The sequence below is a fragment of the Mandrillus leucophaeus genome, unplaced genomic scaffold, assembly GCF_000951045.1.
Source record: "Mandrillus leucophaeus isolate KB7577 unplaced genomic scaffold, Mleu.le_1.0 Scaffold359, whole genome shotgun sequence".
Classification (NCBI taxonomy): Eukaryota; Metazoa; Chordata; class Mammalia; order Primates; family Cercopithecidae; genus Mandrillus; species Mandrillus leucophaeus.
In genome coordinates this window covers 1,992,374-2,015,356 of record NW_012103798.1, presented here as the reverse complement: position 1 = coordinate 2,015,356, position 22,983 = coordinate 1,992,374, and positions in this window count along the sequence as shown.

Here is a 22,983-nt window from a genome sequence, read left to right as displayed (position 1 = left end):
CTATTACTATGAAGACTACAAAGTGATGAGAAAAATTTTATGTTCTAATATTAAGTGGTAAAAAAAAAATCAGAATTCTAGATTGGGTACAGACATCTACTACAATTACGTATTTTTAATGCAGGGGGAAAATAGTTAAGATATTCAAAATTCAAAAAAATGGTGGTAAGAGGAGTGAAATTATAAGTAATCTTGCATTTTCCAAGTGTTCCGAAATATAATTTACTAATATTAAAATGAATACAAACACACATACACACACATGACAAACCCTAAAACCCTTTCCCAGATCTTTATTCACCAGCACGGCTTGTTTTATGTGCAATGTGCTGGAGTGTGCCGCCTGCCTGCACATTCATCTTTTTACTAATTGCAATTATCTCCTTTCCATGGAATGTGATGAAGCCTGACTAAAGGTCTCTAATTCTTCTGTCTTTCCATGTTCTCATAAATAATAAAATAGCATTCCATGACAATGAGTACATAAAAAGTTTTGTAAAATCTCAAAGTAGCCCTAAAATATTTACATTCTTAAGCTAATAAAGTGCTCTAAGTACACAGTTATTTGGATGTAAGTATTACTTGCTTCTATGCAGTAGAACCAAGTGATAAGAACACCCATGCTTGGATAATCCCTACAAATGCGTCTTCATCTGACTAGCACTGCTCTTCCCTCAGCTGTTTCAAAAAGATTTTCTCCCCTGGGAAGCTTCTCTGCTAACCCCATCCTCCTTCCTGGAGGAGCCAGGTATTTGCTCCAAAATAGTTCTTTCCCTGCTGTGTAATCTTCTCCACACTGCATACTTGAGTTCCTCAAAGTCTGTGACTGTATTTGGTTCACCATGGTATGACCAGTGCTTCTCAGAGTACCTGTCACATACCAGGCAATCAAAACACATTAAAGATTGAAGAAATCTTTGTAACAAACAAAAGTTTTCATCAGAAGCCTAGGATCACTTTCTCAAAGTATGAGCAAGGCACAAACACTCAAGATATGTTGACTTGTCTCAGGACCAGAAATGTAATAACTTGCCCAGTGCAAAGTTTGCAAAGAAGGAAACTGAGGCTAGAGGGCTAAACAGATGGTTCAGAGGCCCCTCGATGAGTCTCTGGCAGCCCTTCTCACTCTCAGTGGATCATCTTTCCCTGACCCTGTGCAATGCCACCTTCTGCTGTGTGACTTTCTAACTGCTCCTTATGTGCAATCAGATCATATCTACTGATGTTCCCATTCCTCCCCACCACCTTTCCAAATCAGACCATATGCTTCCCTTCTTCTCCTTCTTTCTATCTTCCTCTGGCTGAGCCCTGGGCTTGGCAGACAGAAGGAATGCCCATCAAGGGTTCTGTTAAATTTAAATCCAAGACGATGTCTGTTTTCCAAAATCTGTGTGAGTTATGTTTCTGTTGTAATTAGTAACTGATTACTTATCCAATCTGTCAACTGTTACTCCTCATCTTTTGGAAGAGGCAGTGGAATAAATAAATAAATAATTTATTTCATGGTGTCTTTACATAACAGTAAATGGATGGAATTATATATATTTTCTTATTATGGAGTTGACATCGTCAACATTCACTGCCATTAACAACATGGGCTCAATTTGACAAATCTTTTGTGAATTCTAATTAATTCAAAGATTTGAAACTCCTCTTTATGTAATCTCCTACTGAAATATTCAGGAGACTTGTTTATTTGTTTCATCATTGGTTCAGGTAAAGAAATCATCAGCTGGGCATGCAAAGGTGATGAGCTCATGTTATCTTCTTTCTTTTTCTCTAATTTCCTTCCTTTCTTCATCCTACTCTGCTCTGAAGTTCACTAGGACTTACCACTGCAGTAATGTCAAAATAGTAGTGTTATTGTCTAACTTTTACTGCATACCAAACAATTCCAAACCTTAGTGGCTTAAAAGAACAACCATTTATTACTTCTCATGAACTATTAGTCACCTGCATGGTTCTACTAATCTGACCAGGCTTGGTTGATCCTGGGTAGGCTTGCTTATGTATTTGTGGTTAGCAGGTAGATCAGCTGGGGACTGAATAGTCTAGGATAGGCTCTTTCAGATGTCTAGTGGATGGGAGCGTGGGATAACTGGGCCACATATCTCATGACACAGCAGTTTAGTCCAGGCTTGTTCATGACAGCAGCAAAATTCCAAGAGTAAGATTTAAGAATGCAAAGCTTCTTGAGGCCTAGACTCAGAACTTACTTCTGTCATTTTCTATTGGCCAAAGTAAGTTGCAGGTTAACTCAGATTGATTGGGTGGAGAAATGGATTTTGCCTCGTGGTGAGATTGCTGCAAACAATTGTGGCCATTCTTGGATTCTACTACATCTAACTAATGTAAATCAATGCCAATGTTGTTAAGCAGATTGATCAGAGACTTGATGAGAATGTCCTTTCTGCAGAATGTGTCTTTTGATAGAATTCCTTGATTCTAGATTAGCAAAGCAATCTTCCAACCATGGGTTAACAGAAGCAATGCGGAAGTAACTTCATTAAGCAAAATCTGGCATTAAAAGTTTACCTGCAACTGTAAGATTTGGTCTGAATAGAAACTGCAGCCTTTTGCATGAAATGTAATTCCAAACCTTTTGACTTCAGAATGGGGAGGAAGGAGTCAGACACCCACACATGCTGGGTCTGCATAATGTTGGTGCAATCAGACATAGAATAAAGCAATGCAGTAAGTTTCACATAGCAGGGCTGTTCCCACAATCAAGATGAAAAGGGAAACCTGTAAAGTTACAGCATTCTAACTTACCCTTTCTGCTTACCCTTTGTGGGGGCATTTATCATACTACAGAGTGAAGATGTGATTGCCTTCCATCTTTGCTATATTTCTAGTTTCTTAGGGACATGAATACATCTTTTAAATTCATATTTCTTGTATATAATACAAAACCTGGCTGTTGAAAAAAATGAGAGCACGAGGGAGTTATTTCTGTGACTCAGAAAAAGACTAACCCAATATAACCACATTTATATTTTTAGAATGTCTATTTGCAACCAAATACTCAAAGATTCTGCCATATAAAAATTACAGAATTACTAGGCGAAAATAAGTTACTTCTTATAAAAACAAAAACATTACTATTGAGCTTAAGATTAAAGAAGTTGGTTGTGTTCAAGCTATAATCTTGAAAATGGATTGAGAAATGCGTGTTTTTGCTTAATAAGTGAAGAAAAATTCTTAAATTTTCATAAACTTTCATCTAAAATTTCATTTTACAATTAAATACAGCAACAACATTGGATATATACAAAGTACATGCACTTTAGATCAGGGCCCCTTTATTCTTAACTAATCTAAAACCCAGGTTTAAAAACTAGTGGGCTACCTGTCCTTCAGCAAAATCTCTGTAAACGATTGTCCCTAATGAGGAACTGTAGACAGTTTCCAATAGGTCTTTTTCTCTCCTTTTATAGCTCCGCTTCCCAAGGTCAGGTGACCCGTCTTTTTTTTTCTTCTTTCCAACTTGTATTTTTGGTTCAGTGAGTACATGTGCAGGTTTGTTCCGTTGGTAAACTGTGTGTCACATGGGTTTGCGGTACAGATAATTTTGTTACCCAGGTCATGAGCCTAGTACCTGATAGGTAGTTTTTCAATCCTTACCCTCCTCCCACCCTCCACTCTCAAGCAGGCTCCAGTGTCTATTGTTCTCTTCTTTGTGTCCATGTGTATTCAGTATTTAGCTCCCATTTATAAGTAAGAATATGCAGTACTTGGTTTTATGTTCCTGTGTTAATTCACTTAAGGTAATAGCCTCCATCCATGTTGCTGCAAAAGACATAATCTTTTTATTTTTGATGTCTCTGTGGTATTCCATGATACGTATGTACCACATTTTTATTATCCAGTCCACCATTGATTGGCATCTAGGTTTATTCCATGTCTGCTATTGTGAATATTGTTGCAATGAACATACACAAGCATGTGTCTTCATGATAGAACAATTTCTATTCTTTTGGGTATATACCCAGTAATGGGATTGCTTGATCAAATGGTAGTTCTATTTTAAGTTCTTTGAGAAATTGTCAAACTGCTTTCAACCATGGCTTAACTAATTTACATTCCCACCAGTAGTATATAAGTGTTACATTTTTTTCCACAACCTTGCCAGCATCTGTTATTTTTTCACTTTTTTTTTTTTTCTTTTTTGAGATGGAGTCTTGCTCTGTCACCCAGGCTGGAGTACAATGGCACGATCTTGGCTCACTGCAACTTCTGCCTCCTGGGTTCAAGCAATTATCCTGCCTCAGCCTCTTGAGTAGCTGGGACTACAGGCACACACCACCATATCCAGCTACTTTTTGTATTTTTAGTAGAGAAGGGGTTTCACCATGTTGGCCAGGCTCATCTCAAACTCCTGACCTCAGGTGATCCTCCCGCCTCAGCCTCCCAAAGGGCTGGAATTACAAGCGTGAGACACCATGCCCAGCCATTTTTTGACTTTTTAATAACGATTCTGACTGATATGAGATGATATCTCATCGTGGTTTTGGATTTGCATTTTTCTAATGATTGGTGATGTTGAGCATTTTTTCATATACTTGTTGGCTGCATATACATCTTCTTCTGAGAAATATCTGTTCATGTCCTTCGCCCATTTTTAATGGGGCTGTTTTCTTTTTGCTTGTTGATTTGTTTAAGTTCCTTATAAATTCTTGATATTAGACCTTTGTCGGATGCATAGTTTGCAAATATTTTCTTCCATTCTGTAGGTTGATATGACCTTTCTTTTAGCCTGGATTACCATACAGCTTTCTATCTGATCTTTTCCTATTCTGATTTGTTTTTCTAATGATAGCCAACCTGCTTTCTTGAAAACAAACTTCTGCTTTAAACAACTGAATGGTTCAACAGGGCTCTTAGCATGAATCTCACACCCGTAATCATTGACTGCAGACTTTGGTCCCAGTCTACATCTCCAGCCTCAACTCTGTGACTACTCTCCTCATTCTAACATCCTGAATGAACTCCTTTGAGATCTCTGAAAAAGCTATGCACTTTCTCACCTCTGGATTTTTATACATGCTGTTCCCTCTTATCTGGAACACTCTCTCCCTCAACTCTTTGCCCTCTGCCTTGTCTGGGACTTTTCCTTCTCATCTCAACCAAGAAGCTGCTTCATCAAGAAAGTCCTTATTTGTCTGTCTCTCTTTCTAGACTGTAAATACCACAAGGACAACCCCATTTTTTTTTATTGCTGTTGTTCACTATTGCATTCCCAGTGTCTAGTGTAGTGCCAGGCACAGAGTAGGCACTTCATAGATATTTCCAAAGTTAATTGATTAATTCATTAATAATGGTTATCAAAGACAAGTCCTTGGAGCCAAATGTTCTACCTCACTACTTCAAGGAAGATCTATTTAGCTTCTTTAAGAAACAACAAGTATAAAGGTTTTTTTTGATGTTGTTTTATGAATACTGACTAATCAGCACTCAGGCCCATATTGAAGGACATACTATCTCTACCATCTCCATCCAGGCAGGGCCAAAATTTTCCTCAGATAACAAGTCATGATCCACTTCTAAACAAGAACATATGGGCAATTGCGGCCCCAACATTTTATGCCCTTAGAACATGATCAGAATTTTAGTGCGGGAAAAATTCTAAAGTAGGAACTGCCAAATCTTAGATTTCAAGGAGTTTTGCAAGGTACTTGGCATTGCACTTTTCCAGAAAGTATTTTGAGTTTAAGGATCTCATCCCATTATGCAACAGTAGGAAGTCAGAAAACATAGGTTCTATCCCGCCTTTGTCGCTAAATACACTGCTCTTGGGGGTCATAATAAGACTCATTCCTTTCCCTGGAGCTGAACAACTTAATCCTTCTGCGCTGGGCCTGGCTCTTCCCAGGGTCTAAACCATCAAGCCTGAGCCCTAGGAGTCCCTCAACAACTGCCGCAAATGCAATAGCGTTCCCTGCTGTTACCTCCACCTCAGTCTAAGGATGTCAACTTTGATCTGTCCAACCATATGCTTCAGCCAAGCTGACCAGCTACTCCTGATTGTTTCTCATCTCTTGACTTTGCTGCTCCTTTTGCCTGGAAGAGTCACATTACCCTGACCCCTTTCAACATCACCATATTTCCCTGCCAGGAGAATGTTTTTCAAGTCTCAGTTCAAGCACATCCTCCATTAAAACCTTTAATGAGTTCCCTGCCGGCATGGGAATCACTTTCCTTTGTGTCCTGTTGTGTCTGGTACCTACTTCTCTCACAGTACCTGTGGTGCTCTGTTGCAAGGATTATTCACAGGTCTGTCTTCCTACTGGACAGTAAGCTTTACAAAGCCAGGATTAAGTCTGTATTTTGCTTTATATCCCCATTATAAAACTCTATATTTAGCACAGAGTAAGTGGGGAAGGAAGGGAGGAAAGGAGGGAGGGAGAGAAGGAGTGAGGCAGGGAGGGATTAAAGAAGGAAGGAAGGAGGGAAGAACGGAGGGAAAAAAGGAAGGAGGGAAGGGAAGGAGGGAAGGAAGGAAGGAAGGAAGGAAGGAAGGAAGGAAGGAAGGAAGGAAGGAAGGAAGGAAGGAAGGAAGGAAGGAAGGAAGGAAGGAAGGAAGGAAGGAAGGAAGAGCAGATCTTTTGAAATATTTTCAGGGCTTCACAGTTTCTAGTTTCCTCATTTGTAAAATGGGAATAAAAACACAACTTACTTCCTAGAATTATCATGAGGCTAAAATGAGATGGTGCACTTAAAGCAATTTGCATTTGTTTGCATGTAGTAAGAACTCAATACATGTAAAATAGTATTATCATATGAAAACTGGAATAAGGACTGAGGGCTTCTCCTCAACTTAAGGGGCATATTCCATTGGTCCCCCTGGCTGTGCGAAGAAGAATGTACTACCTCAAGAAGGAGTAAAATCCCTATCACGGGATAACTCCCAGCCTCATCTGGAGAGTTACCTGGCAATGCTTTTACCAAGAGTTCTTGACCCCAGGTTGAAGTTAATATTTCTCTTGATTTGGAGGTACATTGATGACAAAGTACTCCATTATATTTTACATCTAGACATTGATGTCTAGCACTTTTAAAACAAAGTTTCTCTGAAGATACAACATTTGGGCAGTGACACTAATTTTTCTACATTAAATAAAACAATAAAACATCATTTAAAGTGTTGAAGTTTGTAGCTGTGCTCAGAATGTATTCAGGAGGACACTGGGCAGATTGTCTGGAGATCTCTTTGAGTGGTATTACCTTGGTGTTTCTCTGTGTTTCAGATTTTGATTCTCAACTTTGCAGGTCTAGAAACTTGAATTTGTTGGTACAGTAAGAGCACAGCAGACTCCTCAAAGAGGAACTCACATTAAACAAACTCACAATACACTGATGAATAAGTTGGATTGCTAAAGGATTCATTCATAAAGGGAGACATGGTTGACACAAAATGCACAAATTGGCACAGATTCACATAGGAAGTCAAAATATAATCAGAGATTTGTTTGTTTGCTAAACCTAGATTCAAAGCAAAGAAAATTGAATGCTACAAAATTTAATGGAATTATTCTCATAATATCCCTGACACTGTGAACAAATGCCCTCTCTACTCTGATGTGTGTAGAGCCCATGCTGACTGCCTCCTCAATGTCAAACTCACACATTTTTTTCCCTTAGACATACTAATGTCATTGATTAGCTTTAGAGTCAGATCATTATACTTTCAGATTCTGACCCTAGAAACAATTTGTACTTAAGGTGCCTTTTGCACACCTCTGAACTTATCTGTTCAATGAGTTGATTTTCTCTTGAACTTTCAGATCATGAGGTTGCCTCCTACTCCTTCTATGGATGCCTCCTTCCAGTACTTCCCTCTACCAGGATTTTGTTGTGAAACAAAAGTTGTAAGCAACATACATATTTTAAATAAATGAAGTATTCCATATATGTATATAATAAGGGGCATGGTGTCGATATAGTTGAAATATCTGTTGTGCCTCTTATATGTAAACGATTAAGATAATTCTCCAAAATATGGGCTCCATTTTTTAAAATGGGCATAATAACATTTATCAGAAAGGGTTTTTGTAACGATTAAATAAAGAAAACAAGCCCAATAGAGTGACTGTTAAACAAATATTATTTCCCTTCCCCTTAATAAAATTTGACATTTATTGCATAATGGGGTTGCAAATTTCACTTACACTGCCACTCAGTCCTGCAGAGGAACGTGTTGTTTCTTTATTTTGTGTGTGACTAATCTGGTCTCCTTTCTGAGCCCCTGCTATGTAGATTTGGGGTTTTAAAAAAGTCTATTTAACCCAATCTGGTTTAAAGCTTAATCAAATATATAATTTAAATAGTCCCTATAGGTCCTCTTCATTATTTAGGAGTAATTGCTCATCTTCCTTATTTCCATGCCTCTTTTCCAGTTTCTAAAATAGCATCTGGGCATATGTAAGAAGTTTAGCTTGCGTAACTTGAGAGAGCAGAGATGCAGAGTTCTCTTGGCTTTTGATGGGTCTTCATGTGACCACTGCCTCCCATATGCCCTTCATCCAGACCTGGGTTAAGTAGTCCTCCTGTAGCCCCGGCTGAGGAGACGGGAGTGGTACTCTCCCTCCCTCCCCACTGATGGTTCTGAAAAGGACATGCTAGCTCTGATCTCAGCTTCCTCCCGGATCCATCCCCCTTCCCCTTGGAGAAACTACAGGAACTCCTGAGTCCCTTCCACGCCTAATTACACTGTGCCCCCACTTTGGTGTATTTGCACCTGAGATTGGGGCAGGGCAGCCACTCCAAGACCATTTTCATATTCCAGGTGAAAATCAGGGAGAAGTCTCTCTGCCCCACCCACCTCCCACCACCTATCTGATACCTCTCCAGAAAGAAGAATCAACACACCTGTCCTAGCTTTGTACTCCTGTCTCTCCCTCATTTTCCCTTTGCCTTGAGATGGAAAACAATAGGCTTTTCCTTTACTTCACTGACATTATATCTAGTTTTAATGAAACCCCATGTTTCATAGCCAAGCTACTATAGGCAGAGAGGCCATCTTCCCTATACTCCGGGAAAATGCTACAATCTGGCATTGTCAGGCCTAGGCTTTGCTTTTCAAAGGGAAATCAACTGAATGAAACAAATTCTCTCTCTCCACAAATCATAGTTTTCCAGCCCATTTTCTTGCTGAAGTGATGAAATTTACACCCTCTCCTGCCTTTGGGTGGAAAGCCTCATAGATTTGACTCAGGTGAAAGGTTGCAATAAAACATGATTTTAAGAATGTGATAGATTAAATTTTTTTGCCCAAATTCTTCACCTCTCCCTGTATCCATGCCCTTTCTCATGTAATACTGCAGCTCAACCCATGAAATGTTGGGCGTTTCTCCCCAACTCTTGACTTCAGGCTCGGCCCTGTGACTTGATTTTGCCAATGGTATGATAAAAGCAGGAGCTTGTGCAATTAGACATATCTTCTTGCAACTCTGCCCTTGGAAGACTAAGGAGAAAGAGGAGGAGGAGGAAGAGGGGAGAGAAGGAAGAGGAGGAGTGGAGGGGAGAAGGAGGAGGAGGGGAAGGGAGAAGGAGGAGGAGGGAAAGGGAGGAGGAGGAAGAGGACAAGGAGGAGGAAGAGAAACAGTAGCAGTGAGCCCACTTATTCCAGAAGAATGCGACATGGAACAGACCCAGACGAAAGCTTGAAGCAAAGCCTGGCATAGATGAGGGCAACCCCCATGTGACTACAGATGTGTGAGAAATAAATGTTTGTAGTTGCATGCCTGTGAGATTTGTTTATTACACAATCTTATTGTGGGCAAGAGCCAGTAGATTCAAGATGGAAGTTGGACAGCATCAGTTTAATATTTGCAAAACATTCCTGTCAAATGACTGCAGCCTTCGGGTGATGAAGACTCCCTGTGGTAGTCACTCTGCAAGAGGCTCCTCACTCAAAAGCTCCACCACACAAATGAAGTTAACACAGAGCACCACTCTCACCTTAGCATTTACCCTCTACAAATGAAGTACTGTCATCATTTTAAGATTTTTAATCTCTGGGATTGGGAAGGACTTAATTTAGTAAGGATGGATTCGTGTTTAGAAATGAGAAAGAGAAAGAAGCAAATCTTTAACTGCATAATCAAATGTACAATTGAAGGAGATTTACTAATTTAGATATAAGTTTTAATAGGCTCTCTCTATTTTGACTGAATTTCCACCCTATGGAATTTTGGTTTAATTGTCCTTGGGTGGGACTTCATCATCTTAAATCTTCTCTGATAATTCTAATGTACAAGCAGAGTTGAGATGGCAGAGATGAAAATCAGATTTGTATTAACTTGGTCCGTTCTTTCCTAGATCCTATTGAAGTACTAATATAGTTTCACTTCAGCTATTTACCTTCTAGTCTTCCTAGGTCCGTCTGTTTTCTAACAAATATTCCTTTCTAAGGTTTTGTACAGTATTTGATTGTCTGTGTTATTTACAAGCTCCAACTAATTTTAAACTTTAAAATGACAGATGCAAAGAGAAAGGAAACATCTCCAGCTAACAGGTCAGGTGGTGGAGATAATAATAGCCGTGGATAAAAACAGCTTCCAAATTGTAGCCCCAGGTTTTCTTATTATTTAAGCCATATTGTACTAAATTTTCTAAATTTAGCAGCCACTATAGCACTCCCTGGGCCTTTTGATAATATTGACAGATTTTGAATACTTTTGTATCAAAGAACTAACTGTAACTCTTCTAGACACTTCTTATTTTCAGAAATCCAATTAGACAAAGCTGAAGATGATTGGAGCATCTGTTCTTCTTCAACAGACTTTGACTTTTTGTCACGTAAGTAATCACCTTTAATTCAACACAAAATCAAACAGCAGAGTATGTTTAGTTATACAATAAAAAATAAATAAATGTAATCCCACTCCCTCTGGTGGCATAATCTACAAATATCCACTGAGAGTGTAATTTGGTTAAAATATTCAAAATGGATTGGAGGACTCTTCCATATTTAGTTTCTTTTTCATTCAGGAGACATTGATACTAATCCATCTCTCCAAAGGGAATAGTTTATGAGTTTTGTTAAAATACATAACAAAAGAAGAAGCCATTTTTTTCATAGTTTCTAATGTATTACACACCTCATGCCAATGTATACAGAGAGAAACTCTCTGAAACGGGTCTAAGTATCCATTATTTATCTTTGCAAACCAGAAAGTAAGTTCTTAAAGTTTCAAGATTTTATACAGAGATGGTATTATGACTATATTATGTTATTATTATAGATGCTATTATTATAGATGTTATGACTGTATTAGTATGATGCTATTATGACTAGTATAAAACAAAAAATAATAACAACTGTGCCCTATGCCATTGACTCCCCAGTTTCATGGAAATAATTATGAAATGACTGATCAAGTTACAGCAAAACACAGAAGATATAAACTTCTGTGTTGGAGAGCCCTATGCTGTGGTAAGGATATCATAAACAGTAGGCATATCAAATATTTTTCTCAAGATACAATCACACATAAAAGCATGTTTTCTCAAAAAGAGCTGATGAGATGTGCATATGGCTTTTTATTAATCTGCAACTTTTTTTTTCCACTAGAAGATATTTTATTTCTATAGTATACATAGGCATGGTGGCCTATGGAGAGACACAAAGAGTCTCCTGCCCCCAACATACCTTACAATTCCTTTCTCTTTGTATGAAAATCCATATTATATAGTGAAGTGCTTACTCCAGACCTAGTCTGCCCAGCTCACATAATGGCTAGTTGTGTCATCATGGGCAAGTTCAATTCACCCCACTGTGCCTTTGAATGCAAGTAGTATGTTAGAGGAAGGCAGGTAATGAAAGATCTCACTCATGCAGCTGTTGCAAGGTATAAATAAGTTTTCATATGGCAGAAGCTTAGAACAGTATCTGGCACAGAATAAGTGCTGCGCAAGTGTTCAATATTATTGTTGATGTTTGAACAACAGAACTATAATATGTGCAGTTTCAGCTTCAGTCATACTGAACTTTTCTCAGTTGTTTAAATAAAATACATTTTCTCCAGCCTTAGGATACTTTCACATACTTTCCCTCTTCCCTACACTGTCTAATACTGTAGCCACTAGCCACATTTAGCGCTATTTAAATGTAGATGAATTAAAATTAAATGAAATTTAAAAGTCAACCCATTAGTTGCACTGGCCACATTTAAAGTGCTCAATCACCATATGTGGCTAGTGGCTATTGAGCTGGACAGAACCAACACAGAACTTTTATATCATCACAGAATGTTCTGTCAGAAAGCACTGGTGTAGACAGGTCTTCCTTTCACTTTAATTCCTATGCAGTCTTCATACTGCTGCTTAAATATCACTTCTTCAGTGAATCCTTCCCTGACCCCAAGTCAATGTTATGTCCCTGTACAAATCTTCCCAGAGTGTGCTGGATATTTCCTTCAGAGATTTCTTATATTTATACATATGTTTAATGAAGTATTCCCACTAGGCTGTAAGGACTTTGAAAAAAGGGATCATATAAACACATAGTAAACACCTGATAAATATTGCAGACTGAATGACTATAATAGGAAATTTATAAAATCACTTAATATTCTAATAGCTAATATATATCACACGCTTACTGTGTGCTGGGCCCTATTCTGAACACCTTTCATATTTTAAGCTATTTAATTCTAACAACTCCATGAGGTATTAGGTGCTTGTGTTCATTATCTATTGCTGCATAATAAGTTACCATAAGCATTGTAGTTTAAAACAACATGCATTATTATCGCACAGTTTCTGTGGGTTAGAGGTCTAGGCGTAGCTTAGCTGAATCCTCTGTTTAGGTCTCACAGGCTGTAATCAAGGTGTTGGGTAGGCTGTGTTCTCATTTGGAAGCTCGACTGGAGAAGAATCTGCTTCCAAGCTCGCTTAGGTTGTTGACAGAATTGATTTCCAGAAATAAAGTGGGCAATATCCTAAATAAGATCTGTCTCTCTCCTAAACTTAGGTAGGAATTTTTAAAAGTCAACATCTTAATGTAAGTCAGATGTAGGGGATAAAAGTGTTTCCCTATTCTTCTAAATAGCAGGAAAGACATAGAAAGAAAGAGAGAATTAATATATTATTCCATCACTCTCCTTTCCTTTACCAAAACTGGTAAAGGAGTTCACCTGAAGAATGTGACTCTTACCATCTTGAGGGAAGAAGATGTGATTTCAAAGTTCCCATTGGTTGTTTGTATAGCTAAAGGTAGAGGCCTCTGCAAAGGCCATGTCTTTTAACAGAGCTCTTTCGTGAGCTTTTGGCAGGAAAAAAAAATGGGTCAATGAACTAGTTTGGAAAGGGGAAAGGAGTTGTGAAAAGCTAAATTAACCAGGCATAAAAAATAAAGAGTACATTTGGATGCCACAAGTTCATCTAGGAAGTGACGAGAAGGAAAGAGAAAGTATCCCTAACAAGGTAGGGAGCCTGAAAAACATCCCATGTGTTTAAGACACGTAACAGTAGCACTATTATTAGTTTCTGCTTTTCCATTTCCAATGTTACTCTGTTTCATGCTATGTTGTACTTTCTCTCCATTCCCTAAAAACCATTGCTAAAGGTCTGTATGCACAGAGGTCTTCAGTTAAGAAGCCTGTAATCCCAGCACTTTGGGAGGCCGAGACGGGCGGATCACGAGGTCAGGAGATTGAGACCATCCTGGCTAACACGGTGAAACCCCGTCTCTACTAAAAAAAAAATACAAAAAATTAGCCGGGCGCGGTGGCAGGCGCCTGTAGTCCCAGCTACTTGGGAGGCTGAGGCAGGAGAATGGCGTGAACCCAGGAGGCGGAGCTTGCAGTGAGCCGAGATCCGGCCACTGCACTCCAGCCTGGGCGGCAGAGCGAGACTCCATCTCAAAAAAAAAAAAAAAAAGAAATCTGTGGGGGAATGCAGGAATTAAAGCAGTGAAAGAAATAATCTTTTCCCTGGGGGACTAGCACTGTAGAGCAGGTTAACATGAAGGGAGGCCCACAGTCCTGTAGTCTTGAGCAAAAATCCGGGTAGTGCTGAGATGGTTAAGGGCAAGGTAGCAACCAAGTAGAACAAGCCATCCCTTTAGTCAAGTACAGTAGAGAAGGGTGAGCCTTGAAGGGAGGCAGGCAGACACTTGGGCTGCATTCAAGCTCCGTGGCTCAGAATGTTGTCCTCATGCCTTATCCTTCAGAGGCACACCAGCTCAACTGTTCTACAGGCAATACAGACTGTTCTCTGCAACCATCCCACTGAACCTGATAAATGGGATGTTACTCCATTACCTTGGTAACTGTGCTGTCTGCTAAGACTAAAAAACTGAGAAACAGAGCCCCCTCATCGCCCTCTGATGGAACAACCTTTCTCTGAGTGACGAACGTGACTTGCAGAGGTGTCACTTTGAAGGATGAGCATTCTGTCACCTCAGTGAGGAGTTACACAGGGATGAGAGAGCTGGAATTTTTGGTCCCTTTTCTCTCCTGCTGTCAAGGGAGCTGCTGCTCACAGAGTCCCAGCAATAGAATCCATCCAGGAAAGTGTCAGAGCCAAGGTAAGGATTAGCAGAGCTCCTGTCAGCCTGTGTACAGCCTCTTCTGGGCATTATTCTCAAGAGGGAGCCTCAACACATCACCCTCTCTAGAGCAATACAAAGTCATGCCTAACTGCAAAGTTTGCAGTTTTCTGCTTATTGGGTGTCAGCTGACAGCAACACACACACACACACACACACACACACACACACACGCACACACATACGCACATGCATGCCATTCTGCTCAAGATGATTTTTCTGCAGGAAACTACAGCAAGTATCTTCTTCATTGCCTCATGGAGATGATGACGGCGGACTTCTTGGACCCAAGAGATGCGGTAGCCTCTGGCATCTCAGTTAAACTCTTTTAAAAGTCCCCCATGGAATTCTTCATTGTAGAAGACCCACTCCACTTCATTAACTCCCCTGGAGACAGTATTATCATCTGTTTTTATACTTACTCAAGACAGAGTTTAAACCAAGAAGAACCTCAGAGAAAGGAGATGTGGGTTATTGAAGTTCAGACCAAACTACTAAGAAACATAAGCCACAGATCTTAATTATTTCCCCTTCAGGAAGGAAATACAAGTTTTCAGCGGTATTTCATAAAACCCACACACTCCTTTCAGCTAGCACTTGATATCCACATGTCTTCCACAGGGTAGTAAAGAGGACTTCTGTCCTGAAATCCCCTTCCATGTTGGGAACATAGTAGTAGAAGATGCAGACTCTGGGACAGAAGGACAGGTTTCATCCTTTGCTATCTAAGAGTCATGGGTTCCTTTGCAAAAGGGTAGTAACAATATGCTGCACTTCACACATTTGTTTCATGAATTAAACGAAACAATGAATGTCAAACAGCACAGTCTGGTGCATAATAAATACTCACTAATGACTAGATGTTGCTTTTACGTTATTATTATGATTATTACTATCACCATTTTAAGTGATATGATTTACCAAAAAGGGACATTGGGAAAACAGAGAGCCATGATATAGAAGTTAAACGATTTGTACTTTGTTCCAAACTGGAAAAACAAAAACAAGAAAGTCACTTCATTTTTGTTTTGAACTTATTTTACTTCATTCATCAACTACTATATAGTGCTTACTATGTGCCAGTTATGGCTCTAAACAGAGAACTTATTACATCAAATATTAATTTTAAAGTATCACAAATTTAATAACCTCCATATTATGACATATTGAAAATATACCAAATATAAATAATTTGGAGAATGTGTATGCTTTTCCATTATACATTCAAAGAATAATAACTCAGTATATGCCATGAGCCAGTCCTCATGCTAGTCACTTGGGTGACAATGTTCAATAAGACAGACAAGTTACCTGCCCCAAATTTATAATGTTGAGATATTTGAAATAATCACTCTGGGTTTTTTCCTGCATTGAATGTCAATCTAGACCAAATTGAAGATAGTTTAACCATGTATTTAGCAACCAGTTTTAAAGCTGCCCTATGTAAACTATTTGGCTTCCTGGGGCAGTTCATCCATGATTCTCAGAAACTGTAGTTAATGTGGGAGGATTACTAACACTGCTACGCGGTGCAGCAGCAGGTCAGGCTCAGCTTTCTAAACCAGTGCCAGGATCAGCCACAGCAGAGTGACAGGGAAGCATGAGCCATCTTGGCTTATTCTAACCGGGATGGACAGCAGAGACACTTGAAGTACTCCTTACAGCACAGCTCCAAGCCATGTGACCCAGCCGATCAGTGACAAGGCACAGGGGAAGTTGGCCTGCAGCCATCACTACTGGGTAATTCATGTTTACCAAAAGCTCTGGTCAGACAAGGAGGCCCAGGGGCAGAACAGCTAATTGCCAGGCAGGCTCTATTATCACTGCAAGTCATAGGACACCCTTAGGTTTATCCAGTGTAGAAGGGCCTCCTGGCCATAGTAGTGTCTCTTAAACTGTGCTGATGAGAACACATAGGTAGAACAAATACAAAAGACATGTAATATAGATATAGGAATATATCCATGTGTATATTGGATGTAGTTACCTTAGTACACATTGTGTTATAAGTTTTTAAATATCTTTTATTAAAATGAATGCCTTTGTTATAAGGACTACATCCTATTCTATGACCATTACTACTATTCTTAGTCTGCTATTGCTGGGTCTATATTATGGGCTTCTTTGTTCATTCATTCATTCATCTGACAAATATTCATCAAGCCACTACAAGTGCCATGCTTCAGGGATGCGGTGGTGAGCAAAACAGATAAGTTTTTAAGTGCCCTTGTAAAATTTGTAGTCTAGTGCGCTGGCTGATCATTTGTATTACTGTTCAGCAAATGTTCACTCCCTGCCTCCTCTCACTGTGCATGCAGTATCCTTCTCTACCCCCACTGATATTGCAACTGGATGTGCAACTCGCTTTAACCAAAAGAACATCAGCAGATGCGATGAACGGAGGCCTTCACTGTGCTAGCCTCTTGCATTGCTGCCCTTCTTCATGAGAACAACTTGCTTTAGGTAACCATGGGTCCAATACTGATGGGCAAACATGTGGAGTAGATATGGACCCACTTACATCCTGAAGGCAAACAAGCTCAGGTGACCAAAGGCCTAAAATAAAGCTGCCTAGTCAATGCCTGCCAAATCTAGCTGAACTGCAGGTCAACCTGCAGACCCATGAGGGTTGAGAATTAAAGCTTGTTGTAAGCTTCTGAGTTTGAGGATGGTTTTTTATACAACATAGTTGTTACAGTAACCCTCAAATACAGAAACCAACAAAGCAAGAAAATTTCCATCAAATTTGAAAGTTTGATTTTCTATGAAAGACAAATTATATCCCAGTGGAGACACTTTGGAGAACGTTGAATTTCTTACCCTTTCTTTATGGATGTGAGCCCCTCTCCCCATGCTACACTGCATGGAGCTTCCTCTATCAATATTCTTTTTGCCAAATACCAATAAAAGGGAATCTAGGCCTCTCTGAAACACACAAGCTGTTTTTCCCAGTGTTCTCACCATTGTATGTCTAGCTTTTGCGGATTCATACTTTAAGCAAGCTGTGAGGAAAATTGAGAAGATTTAGAATAAAAATGACAAATGTTATCAAAAGTTTTATAAATGAGGCATAAAACTGAGGGAAAGCGGAGTGCTGGACCCATAATTGAATGTCTGTAGATACTGTTGATTGATGTTAGAAGAAGAAAATGAAAGATTTGAATATAAAACATATTGGCAAACTCATTTTCTTCTGCACTAAGGAGCAAATAAAAATAAGCAAGTTCTTCACAGCAGGATAGTTTTAGGCTAGATGCAGGAGGAAGGAATATCAGTGAAACAGCTTTCTAGGAAAGGCTTGCTGTCTCTTCACCTAAAATTGTTTAAGGTAAGGGAGAGTAAGGGATATGAGAGCCTGAGCAGAGTCAGAGGAATGGACTAAATCACTGATTCCTACTTCCAGATTACGGATTTCTTTGACAAGGGAAAAATGCCATAGACTACATCTCGTGTTGGCTCCTGTAAGTATCAAAAAAAAAATATTTGAAAAAACTTATGGATCTAATGGCAAAACTAAAGTTGCTTGTGCCTAAAATCTTTAAAAAAAATTCACTCATTCAATGAAATTTCATTAAGCATCTACTCGGTGCCTGGCAGTGTTTTATGCAGTTATAATGCTGCAGAACTAGACAAATCACCTGCCCTCATGGAGTTTACATTATATTCACAAAAGTGAGGGCTCAGTGGTGTGTGCCTGTATCTCAGCTACTCAGGAGGCAGGATTGCTTGGGCCCAGGAGTTGGAGTCCAGATTAGGAAACATAGCGAGACCCTCAAATCTAAAATATATATATATATATGTATGTATACATACACACACACATACACATATGTATGTGTATATATATACTTTGAAAAACATTCTATCACAAATGTAGCTAACTCAGATTAGTAAGAATAATATAAGTACAGTAAATTTTAAATTTGACTGATTGCTTAAGACTCTTTCTTGGGCCAGGCACGGTGGCTCACTCCTGTAATCCCAGCACTTTGGGAGGCTGAGGCAGGCATATTACAAGGTCAGGAGATCGAGACCATCCTGGCCAACATGATGAAACCCCATCTCTACTAAAAATACAAAAATTAGCTGGGCGTGGTGGCAGGCGCCTGTAGTCCCAGCTACTCAGGAGACTGACAGAGGAGAATCACTTGAACCCGGGAGGCGGAGGTTGCAGTGAGCCAAGATTGCGCTACTGTACTCCAGCCTGTTGACAGAGCGAGACTCCGCGTCAAACAAAAAAGACTCTTTCTTAAGAGTCAGTCTTAAGAGTCTTTCTGGGTCAGTAGTTCTTAGATTATTATAGAAAAGTTCTATGAATGTATTATTTCTCATACATATTGTTATAAAAGCAAATAATTCCCAGAGTTTTGAAAAGAATTCCAGGAACTTTGAAAAATAAGAATATAAATATGAGAATCATCTTTCAAAAATTCATATGTTCATTTATTACTCAATCCCCTTATCAGATAAAGTTAGTTTTAGAGGTGTTGCTCACATCCTTGACTAAGTGCATTCTTTTCTATCTCTGCACTTCTAGTCAATGAGGAATGGAATCAGGAAAATATGGCTTGAGCAGATCATTGCAATTCCACAATGCCATATTGCAGGGAGGATCTCAGATTAAATGTGTACACTGGACTTCTGATCTTGTGAAGAACAGAGCCTAGATGCATTAGTCAGATGACATGTTTAGTCTTACAAGAAAGAACCTCCTCAATATCCTTTCCATGTTGTCTCCCAAAAGACTCCAGGAGTGACAATCTGACTGTTCAACTGGAATCAGCCTGCAGAGGGTGTAGCTACGTATTGAGTAAGCCCATTAACACATTACAGCAACTACAAAGTGTGTCTAAAATAATTCCACTCTTTCATCCACAGCTCCCAGAACCACTTTGCAGAAAAGAAATCTACCTGGAGATACAGGAACAATTCATTTAACGTTTACAAGACCTACAATGCTTATCAATACCCAATCAATCTCTCAAGTGATAAATTAAGCATGGATTATACTTTTTTTGTTTTGCATCTGAAAGACAAAATGATTTGGATTAGCACCTTAATATTAGAGGTAATATCCACAATTGGCACTTTTTACAAAAGTGAAACCCGGTCCTATTTATCCAGTGAATACCATGCATAGAGCCCAGGATCTCTAGGTCATTTTCTTTCTCCACAAATAACCAAAAAAAAAAAAAAAAAAAAACTTATCTCTGTGCATTCTTCTAAGGTTTTAGCAGCCTGCAAACCTGTGGGGACAAATATGGCTTTCTAAAATTTGACTTGTGAAAAAAGAATCTGTGAGTAGCTCTTATTATAGGTTATATTTAGTTTATATTACCCTATTTCCTGCTTAAAAGAAAGCAAAACACCCAAAGGCTAGAACTGGACATTTTTGAAGATAACAAAAATAGTTATGGCTCTAAACTTTTTTTTATCAGTTGGGAATTCCAGCTTAGATCCCTGCCACATGCTTATGGAAACTTTCTAGAAGCTCTATGGAAGGACAACAGGGAGAAAAAGCTAAGGTTTGTTGCCTCTGCCAAGGCCACCTTGGAAAAACATAGAAGGAGCAAATCCCTATATAGTGCCCCCTTTTGGCTAGCCCTCACTGTCTTCATGAAGCTATGGGTCGATGTATTTATTTATCTATGGAAAAATAACAATAGCTATCATACATTAAGCATGTGCTATCTGTCAGGCATTATATACATTGTCTCATTTTAACCTGACAATTGTTCTTTGAGGTATATTTGATTCCCATTTTTCATACTGTTATGTAAAGGTTTAGAGAGGCTAAGAATCTTCTCAAGGTCACATAACTAGCAACTGAAAAAGGCAGGATTCATATCCAGTTCTGTCAGTCTCCCAAGCTCATGCTCTCTACCATTACACCACATCGCCTCCCGAGAAACCATTGAACTTATTTCAGAAGCTTGATCTGCTCTGTAAAATTAGTCAAGATAACATGTGGGCAACTCAGTTCAAGCTCTCTATGTCCAAACACCTGCTTCGTAACTCATGCCCTGGACCACAGGACATTAACAGCCATACCAGCAACAGAGGGATGCCAAGATTTAAAGTTTCAATCCCAACAAACTTGTTTTTTAGGTGCCCTGTTATTCTCTGCTCTTTAAAGAGTTCCATGGAGTTTTCAGTCTAACAGGACCCTTTTCTCCATGGCAACAAAACAAACTAACCCCTCAAAATAGGTTCTGAGTGTATTTCAATTCAAGTATATCGCAATTCAAACCCCATCCCAAACCAAACTAATTGCTGGGATTATTTGTACTTTTCATAGAAATTCAAAAGCATTTTTGGTTTAATTTTAAATTCAGATAACTGAACACTATATCTTATACCTACAACCTGAAGTACAGTTAGACCACATCCCTGCATTAATTTGCCAAAGTTACATTAGCCAATTCATAGAAGATAGCAAATGGAGATAGCCCACGTCAAGTTTTTAATACAATTACACTCCTATTAAACAAGCTAAAATAAATTTAAGTGATTAAAACCCTATGTTTAGCATTAGTGTACAGGTTTACATAAGTATTATTCAAGGTGCTATACAACAATATTATAGCAAGCACTATATGCAATTGAGTAAAAAGAGCCTTGAGACAATTCATGACTTTTGGAACTGATAATTTCATGTTCCAAGAAAATAGCTCAGAAGAAAGAATGAAGACAATTGTACAAAATGTCCCTTTGCAGCACTATTTAAATGGCAAAAAGCTGAAAACTCAAGTGCCCAGCGAGGGAAGATATGGCTTCACAAGCTTTATGATGAGCTTGTAAACATGATAACCTTTGAAAGAGAGGCACTCAGCCTCTATTAGTATCTAGTTGTAGTAAATAAAATTAAGTGAAAAACTGCATATCAATAAAAATAACAAAAAGCTATGTAATGTATATGTCACTGTTCAACTTTGCACTGGCCTATGCTCTTTATGATAATTTATTGAGCCACATATTTGTGTACTTTTCTATAAATATTTCAATAAACTTCTAAAATGTATTGCTGAATTTTTACAAAATTTGGAGGCAAAACTACTTATATTCATGGAATAATTAACCTTTCACTCATCAAAAACTAGTAACAAAACCAATCAGTAGTTTCAGCTTTTCGCATGGTTGCACTTGGTAAACTTAATGCAATCATAGAGTCTGTCTTCACAGGACCTGAAAAAAAAATAATAAAAGGCTATTTGAGAGTTTCAGGGATAGACAAACTTACCCAGCATCATCAGCTAAAGAAAAGTGTCTTATTATATAACTAAGGAGTTGGCGATTTGTCTCTCTTCAACATCTATTTTAAGTATGTAGATAAGCCTCTTCTTACACATCACTGCCAGGACAAACCAAAGAGTATGCATTGAGTGCCTAATTTGTGCAGTGTGCGGAACATAGTTGGAAGCTATAGAGCTGCAGATCCTGCAGATCTCAGAAAGGGAGGCTACCTAGGTACCCAAAGAATGTCACTTGGCAGTACTGCCTTGGTGGGGCTAACAGCACTCAGGATCTGGTTCTCAGCATTTCAGAGCATAAACTCACTCCTGTCCAGGTACACAGAACTGGCCAGGTTCTCAAGGACAGACTCTTACTGGCCAAGCACTTGAAACACTAATCTGTGATCCCAGAAACTCAATGTATTGTTGTTTTAGTAATGATGTTCTTGACTGACTTGCTTCTGCCTCCTGTTTAGGACCTTCTTCCAGATATCCAGGTATCTTGGAAGCCAGTCAGTAATTAGGTCTCTCAGTAAGTGATATGGTTTGGATTTGTGTCCCTGCCGAAACCTCATGCTGAATTGGAGGAGGGGACTTGTCAGACATGATCAGATCACAGGGGAAGATATCTCCCTTGCTGTTCTCGTGATAGTGGATGAGTTCTCATTAGATCTGATGGTTTAAAAGTATGTGGCACTTACCCCTTCTCTCTCTCTCTCTCTCTCTCTCTCTCTGTCTCCTGCTCTGCCATGGCAATACATGCTTGTTTTGCTTTCACCTTCTGCTATGATCATTAAGTTTCCTGAGGCCTCCCAGTCATGCTTTCTGTTAAGCCTATGGAGCTATGAGTCAATTACACCTCTTTTCTTCATAAATTACCCAGCCTCGGGTAGTTCTTTTCAGCAGTGTGAGAACAGACTAATACAGTAAGAATGGACTCAAAGCCAAAGAAGGGAATCCTAAGGCGGGTTTCATTTTCTTTGTGAGCCCCTATACCTGGTATTCTACTGCTATTAATATACAACCAATCACACTGATAGAAGCTTATAATTTGTACAATTTTCTTCCTATGAACTTCCTGTGTACTCTTAAAGAGCAGGAGCCATGCTTTAGATGCACAATAAATGTATGTCAAATTAAAGTTGTTGAACTGGACCCTCTTTACCCCAAAATGGAGCCCAGACTGGTCAGAACACT